The sequence below is a fragment of the Molossus molossus genome, unplaced genomic scaffold, assembly GCF_014108415.1.
Source record: "Molossus molossus isolate mMolMol1 unplaced genomic scaffold, mMolMol1.p scaffold_m16_p_10, whole genome shotgun sequence".
Classification (NCBI taxonomy): domain Eukaryota; kingdom Metazoa; phylum Chordata; class Mammalia; order Chiroptera; family Molossidae; genus Molossus; species Molossus molossus.
In genome coordinates this window covers 74,520,159-74,534,014 of record NW_023425345.1, presented here as the reverse complement: position 1 = coordinate 74,534,014, position 13,856 = coordinate 74,520,159, and positions in this window count along the sequence as shown.

The window sequence follows — 13,856 nt, the reverse complement described above, 5'->3', positions numbered from 1 at the left end:
GGGCCGAGTTCCTGTGGAGAAGCACGTGGGCTGTCTGGTTGCCCTTGGGCTCTCTCCTTAGATCGGACGTTGAGCTGGGTGGCAGTCTCTTTGGCGGAGGTTCGGAACTTCGTTAAGCCCTACTGCTGGTGACCTTGGCGAAGGCAGGAACCTTCTCGAAACGTCAAAACACGACTTTTCTTTTGCAGTAGTGAGATTGGAAGTGTACAGACAGCTCAGCAGGTCAGGAATCTGGACAGAATATCACTTAAATCTGTAAAGCTGTACAATTAAATAAATTAATGTAGCAGTCATTTAACAAGTGTGTGTTAGGCATTAAAGAGACATAAATAAGACGTAGGAGCTCCCTTTTACGAAAGACAAAGGAGCGAACAATGCAGTGAAGTGTGATGGGTCCTGGTTCAGTGGATGCATGAAGAAGCAGGGGATACATTTGGGTCACCTAGAGGTGTAGGGAATTGCCCCAGAGTGAAAGAGGCTGATAGATCTATTGTGAAACAGGAGTAGAAATTCCTTGAGTAAATAGGAAGGAGGAGCCCTGGCCGGTTTGGCTCAGCGGTTAGAGCGTCGGCCTGCGGTCCGGAGAGACCTGGGTTCGGTTCCTGCTAAGGGCACGTACTTCGGTTGCAGTTTGTCCCTGGCCCTGGTTGGTCGTGCGGGTGGCAGCCACTCGATGTGTCCCTTCACGTCGATGTTTCTCTCTCTCTCTCCCTTCCTCTCTCTCCCTCCCATACTCTATCTGTACAAAAAATGGAAAAATATCCCCGGGTGAGGATAAAAAAAAAAAAAAATAGGGAGGAGGAATATTACAAGCACATGTTTGCCTGAAACACATATTCCTTTCATGGAAAAACAGGTGAAGAAGGGACAAAGTGGGCAACAAAGGGATGAGTATAAAAAGAGAAGCAGGAGCCAGGTGTGTGGAAGTGTTCCTTGAGTATGGAAAATCATATAATAAACAGGGCATCCTTTTCTGTAGTATTGATTCTATTCAGAGATATTTGGGGGAAGCAAGGGGGAATACTCTTAATCTGTTAGAACAAACATGACCATATGGAGTAGTTCAGCATGGACCTATCTTCCCCAAACTTTCTCCCACGAGCCCATTTTGCTGCATATAATGACAGTTTTCTGTTTGGCAATGTAGAGCTAGGCTAGCTATTGAAGAATTTAAAGGAGAAAACAGCCAGGCCGGTGTGGCTCAGTGTTTGAGCGTCAACCCATGCATGAAGAAGTCACTGATTCGATTCCCGGTCATGGCACATGTGCAGGTTGTGGACCAAATCCCCAGTGGGGGCCATGCAAGAGACAGCCAATTGATATTCTCTCTCATTTATGTTTCTATCTCTCTCTCCCTCTGCCTTCCTTTCTCTCTAAATTCAATAAAGGAAAAAAAAAGTTTTAAATAAAAATAAAGGAGAAAACAGGAAGAGAATGTTAAATTTAAAGTGCTTATGGTAATTTGCCTGTTAAGAGGGATAGAACCCAAGGAAAACAGCAACATGTATGGAACAGGCAGAGAAAAATGAACCCAAAAAGAAGCAGCAGAAGAATAAGACTAAGGACATTAGTGTTAAAAATCAAGGAAACAATATTAAGGAGAAAGGTGGTCAATAGTATCAATCACATAATCATCATATAAAACAAGGGCTGAAAAGGACCTATTGAGTTTGGCAACCAGGAATTCATTCCATTGTGAAGCCGATCAAAGGTAATTTCAATGGGCTGCATCAGTTAATACTAGATGTACAATTTATTTTCAAATTTTATTTTTTAAATTAATTTTTAATATTTTTTTCTTTATTGATTTTAGAGAGAGAGGAAGAGAGAGATAGAAACATCGATGAGAGAGAACATCGATTGCCCACCTCTTGCATGCCCCGCAATGGAGACTTGGCCTACAACCTGGGCATGCGCCCTGACCAGGAATCAAACCGGTGACCTTTTGGTGCATGGGTTAACATTCAACCACTGAACCATACTGGCCAGGCTCATCACTCTTTAAAAAAATTTTTTTAGCCCTGGCCAGTTTGGCTCAGCGGTTAGAGCGTGGGCCTGCGGTCCGGAGAGACCCGGGTTCGGTTCCCGCTAAGGGCACATACTTCGGTTGCAGTTTGTCCCCGGCCCTGGTTGGTTGTGCGGGTGGCAGCCACTCGATGTGTCCCTTCACGTCGATGTTTCTCTCTCTCTCTCTCTCTCTCTCCCTCCCCCTCTATCTGTACAAAAAATGGAAAAATGTCCTCGGGTGAGGATAAAAAAAAAAAAAAAAAAATTTTTAAATTGATTTTTAGAGAGAGGAAAAGAGAGAAACATCGATATGAGAGCAGAACATTAATGGGCTGCTTCCTTGGTACATGGGACGATGCCCAACCAACTGAGTCACACTGGCGAGGGATGAAACTCATCATTTTTTGAAAAGTATCATACATTTCTTTGTCCTCTTAGCAGATTATCAAGTAATTTAAACTTTTTCTTCAACATTTGAGTTATTAAATATTTGTATAGCCCTGGCCGGTTTGGTTCAGTGGTTAAGGCGTCGGCCTGCGGTCCGGAGAGACCCGGGTTCGGTTCCCGCTAAGGGCATGTACCTCGGTTGCAGTTTGTCCCCGGCCCTGGTTGGTCATGTGGGTGGCAGCCACTCGATGTGTCCCTTTCACATCGATGTTTCTCTCTCTCTCTCCCTCCTGCTCTATCTGAACAAAGAATGAAAAAGTGTCCTCGGGTGAGGATTAAAAAAAAAAAAAAAAAAAAAAAAAAAAATATTTGTATAATACTGGAAAGCTAGCCCAGCCAGTGTGGCTAAGTGGTTGAGCATTGACCCATTGGCTAAGTGGTGTCTGGTTTAATTCCTGGTCAGGGTACATGCCCAGGTTGCAGGCCGATCCCCAGTGGGGGTGTACAGGAGGCAGCCGATCTATGTTATCTTGCATCAATGTTTCTGTTTCTCCCTCTCCCTTCCTCTCTCTCTAAAATCTACAAAGAAAAATATATTTTTTAAAATATTTCAAAGCTAAATGCTTAAATGTTACTGAGACAGATAAATAGAGCCATTTCTCCATTATGCTTGTGAACTTTTTGTTTTTCTAATTCCTTTGCTGTCAATGTTTGCCCTCAGCAATCTCCTGTCCTTCTCTGAAATCAGATTACCAGCACAATTTATAAGTAATACTGTCTAAAATAAAAGTAAATAAACTTGATTAGCTTGGGTTGAGATTGGCCTTAATAGTCTTTCCTTTTTTTGTGTATGTTGTATTGTTTTCAGAGAGGAAGGGAAAGAGAGAGATAGAAACATTGATCTGCTGCCTTCTGCACACCCCCTACTTGGGATTGAGCCCTGACCAGGAAGTGAATCTACAACCTCCTGGTGCATGGGACACTCAACCAAATGAGCCACACTGGCCAGGCAACAGTGTGAACAAATAATGTCATCTAGAGTTCTGACATGTTATGGCCTTACTCCACATTTCTTGATTCCCAGATATCAGGTAATATTTCATGTACAAGTTACTTTACATGGCACAATAGGAAACACAAAGACCCACTCTGATTTTTTACCTGAAGTTAATTACAAATGACTGACCCCATAATTTATGACTGAAAACCATTTTCCTTTTGCCCTGTCCAGTTTGGCTAAGCGGTTAGAGCGTCGGCCCACGGACCAGAGAGACCCAGGTTCGGTTCCTGCTAAGGGCACGTACCTCGGTTGCAGTTTGTCCCGGCCCTGGTTGGGGTCATGTGGTTGGCAACCAGTCTATGTGTCTCTCTCACATCTATCTTTCTGTCTCTCTCTCTTCCTCCCTCTCTCCCCCTGCTCCATCTGAAGATGAATGCAAAAATGTCCTTGATTGAGAAAAAGAAAAGACCAGAGCGAAAACCATTTCCTTTTTTATCTTAAGGTAAAAATTGCTTTTACTGCCATCCATATGGTCATGTTCCACATTCTTTTAGTACTCTGGTAATTGGTACAATGTCGTCTGTCTCTACCACAGTTCTTGACAATTATCTTGGATGCTTTCAAATTCCATGAAAATAATCCGTTCAGTACTGTAGCTTCAGAGTTCTTTCATTTCTTCAATTCCCATTAGGTTTACATTTCACTTGAGTATCCTATTCCCCACAATCATTCCCAACTTTTATCACCCTGAAAAGTTTTTCCTCAGAAATCCAATATTCTCAGACCACAATATTTTTCACACAGTACATAAACATATTCTAGGTTTTATAAAGGGTTAGAATAAGCCCTTTCACCACTACCCTAAAATCTCACCTCCTTCCCAGAAATAACCATTAAAAAACATTTCGCATATATCTCATTCACATTCTATCCATTCCATATACATACAATGTATACATTCCTGTTTTTATTTATTTAATTAATTAATTAATTTTTATTGATTTTTTTTTATATAGAGAGAGAGATACAAATATCGATGAGAGAGAACATTGACTGGTTGCCTCCTGCATGCCCCACACTGGGGATCAGGCCCACAACCTGGGCATGTGCCCTGACCAGGAATCAAACCAGTAACCTCTTGGTGCATGGGTTGACGCTCAACCACTGAGCCAATATACATTCCTGGTTTTTTTTTTACTTTTTTTTTTTTTTTAGGGAGAGAGGAGAGAAACATTGATGTAACAGAGAGACACATTGACTGGTTGCTACCCACACGACCCCAACTGGGGTGGGGACAAACTGCAACCGAGGTATATGCCCTAAGCAGGAACCGAACTTGGGAGTCTATGGTCCACAGGCTGACACTTTAACTGCTGAGCAAAACCAGCCAGGGCTACATTCCTGTTTTTAAAAACTTCAGTGGAAGTACACTACAAAAAACTTACGAGTCTTCTGGTTTTTATGTTTTGGAGAACTTTTTGTGTCAGTACATTTACGTTTACTTTATTGATCATGAGTACACATTATGCCATAAGAATGTGTGACAACTAAATGGTCATTTGGATTGTGTCAAATGGCTATTACATGTAATATTGAATGAAAAGAGAGCTTGCACACGACATCATTGTGCAAAGCATCTAGTATTTAATGTAGATTCCTAGAAATTAAATGGTTTAAAATTATGTTCTTTTTTTTTTTTTTTTTTTTTTTTGGTACGTGCCCCTAGCGGGAACTGAACCTGGGACTCTCTGGTCCACAGGCCGCTGCTCCAATCGCTGAGCCAAACTGGCCAGGGCTAAAATTATGTTCTTATAAATGATGCCCGGCTGGTGTGGCTCAGTGAACTGAGCGTCATCCCATGGACTGAGAGGTCCCGGTTCTATTCCCGGTCAGGGCACATGCCTAGGTTGCGGGCTGCATCCCCAGTGGAGGCATGCAGGAGTCAGCCAATCTATGTTTCCCTCTCACATGGATGCTTCTATCTCTAGAAGAGAGAGAGACAGAGAGAGAGAGAGAGAGAGAGAGAGAGAGAGACAGAGAGAGAGAGATTGAGATTCTGCCAAATGGACTTCTAAAACCATCTTGCTAATTTACCAGGTCCCCAGAATCCTTGCCAAAACTTTTTTTTAAAACGTGGCTAATATTAAATTAATAAAATTATACCCTGGCAGGGTGTCTCAGTTGGTTGGAGTGTCGCCCCATACACCAAAAGGTTGTGGGTTCGATTTCTGGTCAGAGCACATACCTAAGTTTCAGGTTTGATCCCTGGTCGGGGCATGTAACAGGAGGCAACTGATCAGTGTTTCTCTCTCTCAAATCAATAAAAACAGCTCCGGCCCTGGCCGGTTTGGCTCAGAGATTGGAGCATCAGCCTGTGGACCAGAGAGTCCTGGGTTCGGTTCCTGCTAGGGGCATGTACCAAAAAATAAATAAATAAATAAAAATAGAAACAGCTCTGCCGGTGTGGCTCACTGGTTGAGCATCAACCCATGCATCAAGAGGTCGCCGATTGGATTTTCGGTCAGGACACATGCCCAGGTTGTGGGCCCAATCCCCAGTGGAGGTCATGCAGGAGGTGGCCAGTCGATGTTCTCTCATCGATGTTTCTATTTCTCTTCACCCTCTCACTTCCTCTCTCTCTAAAATCAATCAAGGGGAAAAAAAATATTTTTTTAAATCGCCCTGGCTGTTTTTGATCAGTGGTTAGAGTGTTGGCCCTCGGACCAATGAGTCGCGGGTTTGATTCTGGTCAAGGGCATGTACCTTAGTTGCGTTTCGTACCTGGTCCTGGTCAGAGTCATGCGGGAGGCAGCCAATAGATGTGTCTCCCTCATGTTGATGTTTCTCTCTCTCCCTCTCTCTCTCTCCCTCCCACTGTATGAAGATGAATGGAAAAATCTCCACAGGTGAGGATAAAAAAAAGAAAAGAAAAAATAAATTAAAAATCAAAAAGTGAATAAAGGCCCTGGCCGGTTTGGCTCGCAGTTAGAGTGTTGGCCTGCAGGCCAGAGAGTCTCAAGTTCGGTTACCGCTAAGGGCACGTATTCAGTTGCACTTTGTCCCTGGTTGGGGTCCTGTGGGTGGCAACCACTCGATGTGTCTCTCTCACGTTGATGTTTCTCTCTCTCTTCCTCTCTCTCTCCCTCTTGCTCTATCTGAAGATAAATGCAAAAAACAACAACAGTGTTCTCTAGTGAGGATTAAAAAAAAAAGTGAGCCCTGGCCGGTTTGGCTCAGCGGTTAGAGCGTCGGCCTGCGGTCCTGAGAGACCCGGGTTCGGTTCCCGCTAAGGGCATGTACCTCAGTTGCAGTTTGTCCCCGGCCCTGGTTGGTCGTGCGGGTGGCAGCCACTCCATGTGTCCCTTCACGTCGATGTTTCTCTCTCTCTCTCTGTTCCTCTCTCTCCCTCCCACTCTACCTGAACAAAAAAATGGGAAAATGTCCTCGGGTGAGGATAAAAAAAAAAAAAAAAAAAGTGAATAAAATTAACTTGATCTGCCCTGGCCAGTTTGGCTCAGCGGTTAGAGCATTGGCCTGCGGTCCAGAGAGACCCGGGTTTGGTTCCCGCTCAGGGCATGTACCTTGGTTGCAGTTTGTCCCCGGCCCTGGTTCCTTCTGCTCTGTCTGAAGATAAGTGCAAAACTGTCCTTTGGTGAGGATTAAAAAAAAAAAAGCAAAAATAAAATTAACTTGATCAAATTTGAATTTCCCCTATTTCTACTAAGATGGAAATTTTCATGTTAATTGGTCATTTATTTCTTCAGTGAATTTTCATTTCTACCTTTTGACCGATTTTTCTCTATTGGCTTGTCATAGTGATTGTAAGTGATCTCCAAATGCTTCATTAAATATGTTGTAAATATTTTCTTCTAGTATGTCACTTATCTTTTTTTTAAAAAAAGGAGAACAGTCCTGGCTGGTTTGGCTCAGCGGTTGGAGCATCGTCCTGCGGAGCAGAGAGTCCGGGGATCAGTTCCCGCTAGGGGCACGTACCAAAAAACAAACAAACAAAAAAAGGAGGACGTATGGTGGGATGCAGTTGCTCTGCTGTGCTCTTTTTTATTTTTTGCATTTATCTTCAGGTAGAGCAGGAGGAAAAGAGGGAGGAAGAGATAGAAACATCGACGTGAGAGAGAGAGAACATGGACAGGCTGACACCCACACAACTCCAACTGGGCCGGGGACAAACCACAACGAAGGTATATGCCCTTACCAGGAACCAAACCTGGTATTCTGGTCCGCAGGCCGATGCTCTAACCACTGAGAAACTAGCTAGGGCTTATCTTTTAACTTAATGGTATCTTTGACTTATGTAATTTTTTTCCCCTTTATTGATTTTAGAGAGAGAGGAAGTGAAAGGGAGAGATAGAAAGATCAATGAGAAAGAACATCGATTGGCCACCTCCCACATGCCTCCCACTGGGGGTCAGGCCTACAACCTGGGCATGTGTCCTGGCCGGGAATTGAACTGGCAACCTCTTGCTGCATAAGTCGATGCTCCACCACTGAGCCACACCGGCCGCACTGACTTACGTAATTTTTTAAAAATTAATTTTTAGAGAGGAAGGGAGAGAAACATCATTTTGTTGTTTCACTTATTTACACAATCACTAGTTGATTCTTTTTTTTTTGTTTTTTATCCTCACCCAAGGACACTTTTCCATCTTTTGTTCAGACAGAGTGAGAGGGAGAGAGAGGAAGAGAGAGAGAAACATCGACATGAAAGGGACACATCGAGCGGCTGCCACCCGCACGACCAACCAGGGCCAGGGACAAACTGCAACCGAGGCACGCGCCCTTATCGGGAACTGAACCCGGGTCTCTCTGGACCGACCACAGGCCAACGCTCTAACCGCTGAGCCAAACCAGCCAGGGCACTAGTTGATTCTTGTATGTGTCCTGTCTGAGGATTAAACCTGCCCACAACCTTGGAGCATCATGTCGATGCTCTAACCAACTAAGGTACTCAGCCACAGCGACCTGTGTAATTTTTTTTAAATTTTATCCTCACCCAAGGACATTTTTGCATTTATCTTCAGATAGAGTGGGAGGGGGGAGGGGGAGAGAGAGAGGGAAACATGGATGTGAGAAAGACACATAAATTGGTTGAAACCCACACAACCCCAACCAGGGCCAGGGACAAACTGCAACTGAGGTACATGTCCTTAGAAGGAAGCGAACCTGAACTCGGGACTCTCCGGTCCACAGGCTGATGCTCTAACTGCTGAGCCAAACTGGCCAGGACAACCTATGTGATTTTTGTTTTTTTTCCTCATCCGAGGACATTTTTAAAAAATATTTTGTTCAGATAGAGTGGGAGGGAGAGAGAGAGAAACATCGATGTGAAAGGGACACATCGAGTGGTCGCCACCCACACGATCCAACCAGGGCCGGGGACAAACTGCAACCGAGGTACGTGCCCTTAGTGGGAACCGAACCCGGGTCTCCCCAGACTGCTGGCCAACGTTCTAATCACTGAGCCAAACCAGCCAGGGCAACCTGTAATTTTTAACGTCAGATTTGTTAAACTTTCTTTGTAGCTCCTAGTTTTTTTTGAATCATGCTTGGAAAGATTCCCCCCTATCATTAGGTAAGAATTTCATTAATGAGCCCTGGCCGGTTTGGCTTAGCGGTTAGAGCGTTGGCCTGCGGTCCAGAGAGACCCGGGTTCAGTTCCCGCTATGGGTACGTACCTTGATTGCAGTTTGTCCTCGGCCCTGGTTGGTTGTGCGGATGGCAGCCACTCGATGTGTCCCTTTCACATCGATGTTTCTCTCTCTCTTCCTCTTTCTCCCTCCCACTCTACCTGAACAAAAAATAATAATAATAAAAAAAAGAATTTGATTAATGAGGCCCTGGCTGGGTAGCTTAGTTGGAGTGTTGTCCCTGTATGCCAAGGTTGCATGTTTGATCCCTGGTCAGAGCACAACCTTGGGGCATCAGGTTGTGCTTTGAATCAACCAGTGGTGGTGCCTAGTTGAGTATAACAAATCAATGTTTCTCTCTCAAATCAATAAAGCCCTGGCTGGTGTTGCTCAGTTGGTTGGGTGTCATCCAGTGCACAAAAAGGTTGCCAGCTGGCTCTGGCCGGTTTAGCTTAGTGGTTAGAGCGTCAGCCCACAGACCTAGTCACAGTTCGATTCCGGTCAAGAGCACATACCTCGATTGCAGTACAGCCGCAGCCCTGGCCAGGTCGGGCAGAATGCAACCAGTCGATGTGTCTCTCTCACATCAATGTTTCTCTCCCTCCCTTCCTCCCTCCCATTCTATCTGATGATAAATAGAAAAATATTCTGGGTGAGAATTGAAAAAACAACAATTAAAAAAACAAAAAGGTTGCCGGCTGTTTACCTGGTAGGGTGCATACAGGAGGCAGCAAGGGATGTTTTGCTCTCACACCAATGTTTCGCTCTCTCCCACTCCCTCTCTATCTCTAAAAAAAGTCAATAAAAACATTTAAACAATGGATAGATTTCTTTTATCACAAAAAACTCACATTAGACAGGACTGTTATTTCAGCAGGACCAACTAATTTAGAAGCTGCATTTTAGACCTAAAACAGTGATTGCCAAACTTTATTTTATTTTGAAAGATTTTTATTTATTTTTTTAATTAATTAATTTTTTAATCCTCACCCAAGGATATTTTTTCTATTTATCTTCAGATAGAATGGGAGGGAGGAAGAGAGAGAGAAACATTGACGTGAGAAGGACACATCAACTGGTTGCCTCCTGCACGACCCCAACTGGGGCCAGGGATGAACCACAACCAAGGTACGGAATTAAACCCACGACTCATTGATCCGAGGGCTGACGCTCTACTGCTGAGCCGAACTGGCCAGGGCAAAAGATTTTTAAATTTTTTTTTAAATCCTTACCGGAGGACATTTTTTCATTCTTTCTTTAGATAGAGCGGGAGGGAGAGAGAGAGAAACATCGATGTGAAAGGGACACATCGAGTGGTTGCCACCCGCATGACCCAACCAGGGCCGGGGACAAACTGCAACCAAGGTACATGCCCTTAGTAGGAACCGAACCCAGGTCTCTCCGGACCACAGGCCGACACTCTAACCTCTGAGCCAAACCGGCCAGGGCAAAAGATTTTTTTTTTTAATATTTTTTCTTTATTCATCTTAGAGAGAAAGGAAGGGAGAGGTAGGGAGAGATGGAAACATCGATGAGAGAGAACATCGATCAGCTGCCTCCAGCATGCACCCCACTGGGGATTGGGCCCACAACCTGGGTATGTGCCCTGACCGGGAATTGAACCAGCAACCTCTTGGTGCATGGGTCAACACTCAACCACTGACCCACACTGACTGGGCGGTTGTCAAACTTTAAATCAATCAACACAAGAGCTTGAGACAGCTCACACTGGACTACCCTTTCAAGTTTCTCATTGAGTAGGTCTTTTTAGGGGCCCAGAATTTGTATTTCTTCTTCTTTTTTTAATCCTCTTCCGAGGACATTTTTCCATTTTTGTTCAGATAGAGTGGGAGGGAGAAACATCGATGTGAAAGGGACACATTGAGTGGCTGCCTCCCGCACAACCCAACCAGGGCCGAGGACAAACTGCAGCCAAGGTATGTGCCCTTAGAGGGAACCGAACCCAGATCTCTCTGGACCGCAGGCCAAAGCTCTAACCGCTGAGCCAAACCAGCCAGGGCCAGAGTTTGTATTTTAACCAATTTCTAGGTGGGGCTGATGCTGCTAGTGTTGGGACCACACTTCATTGATCTCAAGTATTTGTTCAATTGCAAATCTCTGGGCCCCACATGCACCTACTAAAGCCTCTCTCAGGGTTGAGACCTAGGAATCCACATTATCAGAGCCCCATGATTTTGATAGTTGAGAACCACTGGGTTCAAGATGAGGCAGAGGGCTAGAGATAGGGAAGGAAAGAAAGCTAAGAGGCTAATTAGTTGTGAAAAAAGAACAATGGTTGAGGAACAGGTATATTCCTCATGGAAGCTGTTAGTTGTAGGGTTAGCAGCTTTACAGTTCACTCACTCCTGAACTTAGCATCATCACAGTACAACAGAGAGTATGGAAATGAAGGTCACTGGTTTAAGGCTAAGAAATTTAGGCTAGAGTTCTAGATAGGTTCTTCACATAAACAATGAGGATCCAGCCTGACAATATAACTTATAAACAAGTGACAGGATTTGCTTTTCATTTTGGAAAAAGACTTGTTTTTGTTTTGTTTTTATCCTCACCCGAAAACATTTTTCCAGTTTTTGTTCAGGTAGAGTGGGAGGGAGGGAGAGGAACAGAGAGAGAGAGAAACATCGATGTGAAAGGAACACATCGAGTGGCTGCCACCCGCACAACCGACCAGGGCCGGGGACAAACTGCAACCGAGGTACATGCCCTTAGCGGGAACCAAACCCCGGTCTCTCAGGACCGCAGGCCGACACTCTAACCGCTGAGCCAAACCGGCCAGGGCAAGACTGTTAAGTATTAAGAGCAAAGCAAGACTGTCAGTTTCTTAAATGTTATCACCAAACCCTGTGTATCTCTGAAATCTGCCTTTCCAGTTCTCACTGCTGGTGCCTAAGTTTACTTCTTTAGCTTTTCCCATTTGAATCCCTGCACTAACTTGTTTCCTTGCCTCCAGACCCATTCACAAAACATTATCCACACGATGATATTCCTGAAATGTGTTTACTGAATCTTTACATTAGGTGTTGTTCTAAGGGGTAGAGATTTAGTGGTGGTAACCATCCTTAACTCTTTTGGTGGGAATAGACATCCAGCAACTAATAATGTGTGGTTAATGTCCACAGGCTTGAAAAGCATAGACAAAGATAAAAACCATTGTCCTGGACAGTTTGCTCAACGGTTAGAGTGTTGGCCCACTCACTGAAGGGTCATGGGTTTAATTCCCAGTCAAGGGCATGTACCCGGGTTGCAGGTTTGATCCCTGGCCTGGACAGGGTCGTGCAGGAGGCAACCAATTGACGTGTCTCTCTCAAATCGATGTTTCTTTCTCTCTCTTCCACTCTAAAAATTAATAAAATTTTAATCAGGTGAGGATTAACTAAAAAAAAAAAAAGGAAAAGATAAAATAATTTAGGGATTACAGTAGTCAAGGTACCTGCCTCCTCCATCCCCATCCCAGCCTATGTGCTCAAGTTTGGTACAATACTGGGTAAACCATGGGTAACAGCTTTAATATTAGCATAAGTTCAGTTTATTATCACTTGTTTTCTTGTCAGAAGAATTCCTGCCAAACAGAAATTAAAACTAGCTCAAAACCAAATTGGTAAAACCTTCATGCTACTGTAGCAACTAATCACCTAAACTGTTCCTTGGAAGTTAAGTTTTGGAAATTTGGAAATTGAATATAGCCCCTTTATCATATCAAAATGTACAAAAATGATAATAGATGTTATCCCATATTCACACTTAAACCATTCAAATGTTTATAGATTCAAATGTAGATTTTTAAAATTAAAGAACTTATTTTATTTTTTGGTACGTGCTCCCAGCGGATACTGAACCCAGGACTCTGGTCCACAGGCCGATGCTCCAATCGCTGAGCCAAACCGATCAGGGTTAAAATTAAAGAACCTTTAAAGACTTATGGGCCCAGGCTGGTATGGTTCAGTGGTAAGAGCATCAGCCCATGCACCAAAGGGTCATGGGCTCTATTCCCAGTCAAGGGCACATACCTGGGTTGCAAATTCAATCCCTGGCCCCTGTCAGGGTCATGTGGGAGGCAACCAATCAGTGTGTTTCTCACAGTGTGTTTCTCTCCTCCACTCTCTAAAAAGCAATGAAAAAAATATCAAGTGAGGATTAACCAAAAAAGACGGGATCAGAAATCCAAGTTATACTTTAATACTCTGTATAGCTTAATGGCTGGCAGTAAGCTAATGAAGCCTTAATGAAACTTAAAAAATTAAAAAATATATGTATTTTTATCCTCATCCGAGGACATTTTTCTTTTTTTAACTTCTTTTTTTTTTTTATTTTTATTTTTTTATATGTGCCCCTAGCGGGAACCAAACCTGGGACTCTCTGGTCCGCAAGCCGATGCTCCAACCGCTGAGCCAAACCGGCCAGGGCCATTTTTCTTTTTTTTATCCTCACCCGAGGATATTTTTCCATTTTTTGTACAGATAGAGTGGGAGGGAGAGAGAGGAAGGGAGAGATAGAAACATCGACGTGAAGGGACACATCGAGTGGCTGCCACCCGCACGACCAACCAGGGCCGGGGACAAACTGCAACCGAAGTATGTGCCCTTAGCGGGAACCAAACCCAGGTCTCTCCAGACCGCAGGCCGACGCTCTAACCGCTGAGCCAAACTGGCCAGGGCCCGAGGACATTTTTCCATTTCTTTGTTCAGATAGAGCGGGAGGGAGATACATTGACGTGAAAGGGACACATCGAGTGGCTGCCACCCACACAACCCAACCAGGGCCGGGGACAAACTGCAACCGAGGTACAAACCCTTAGC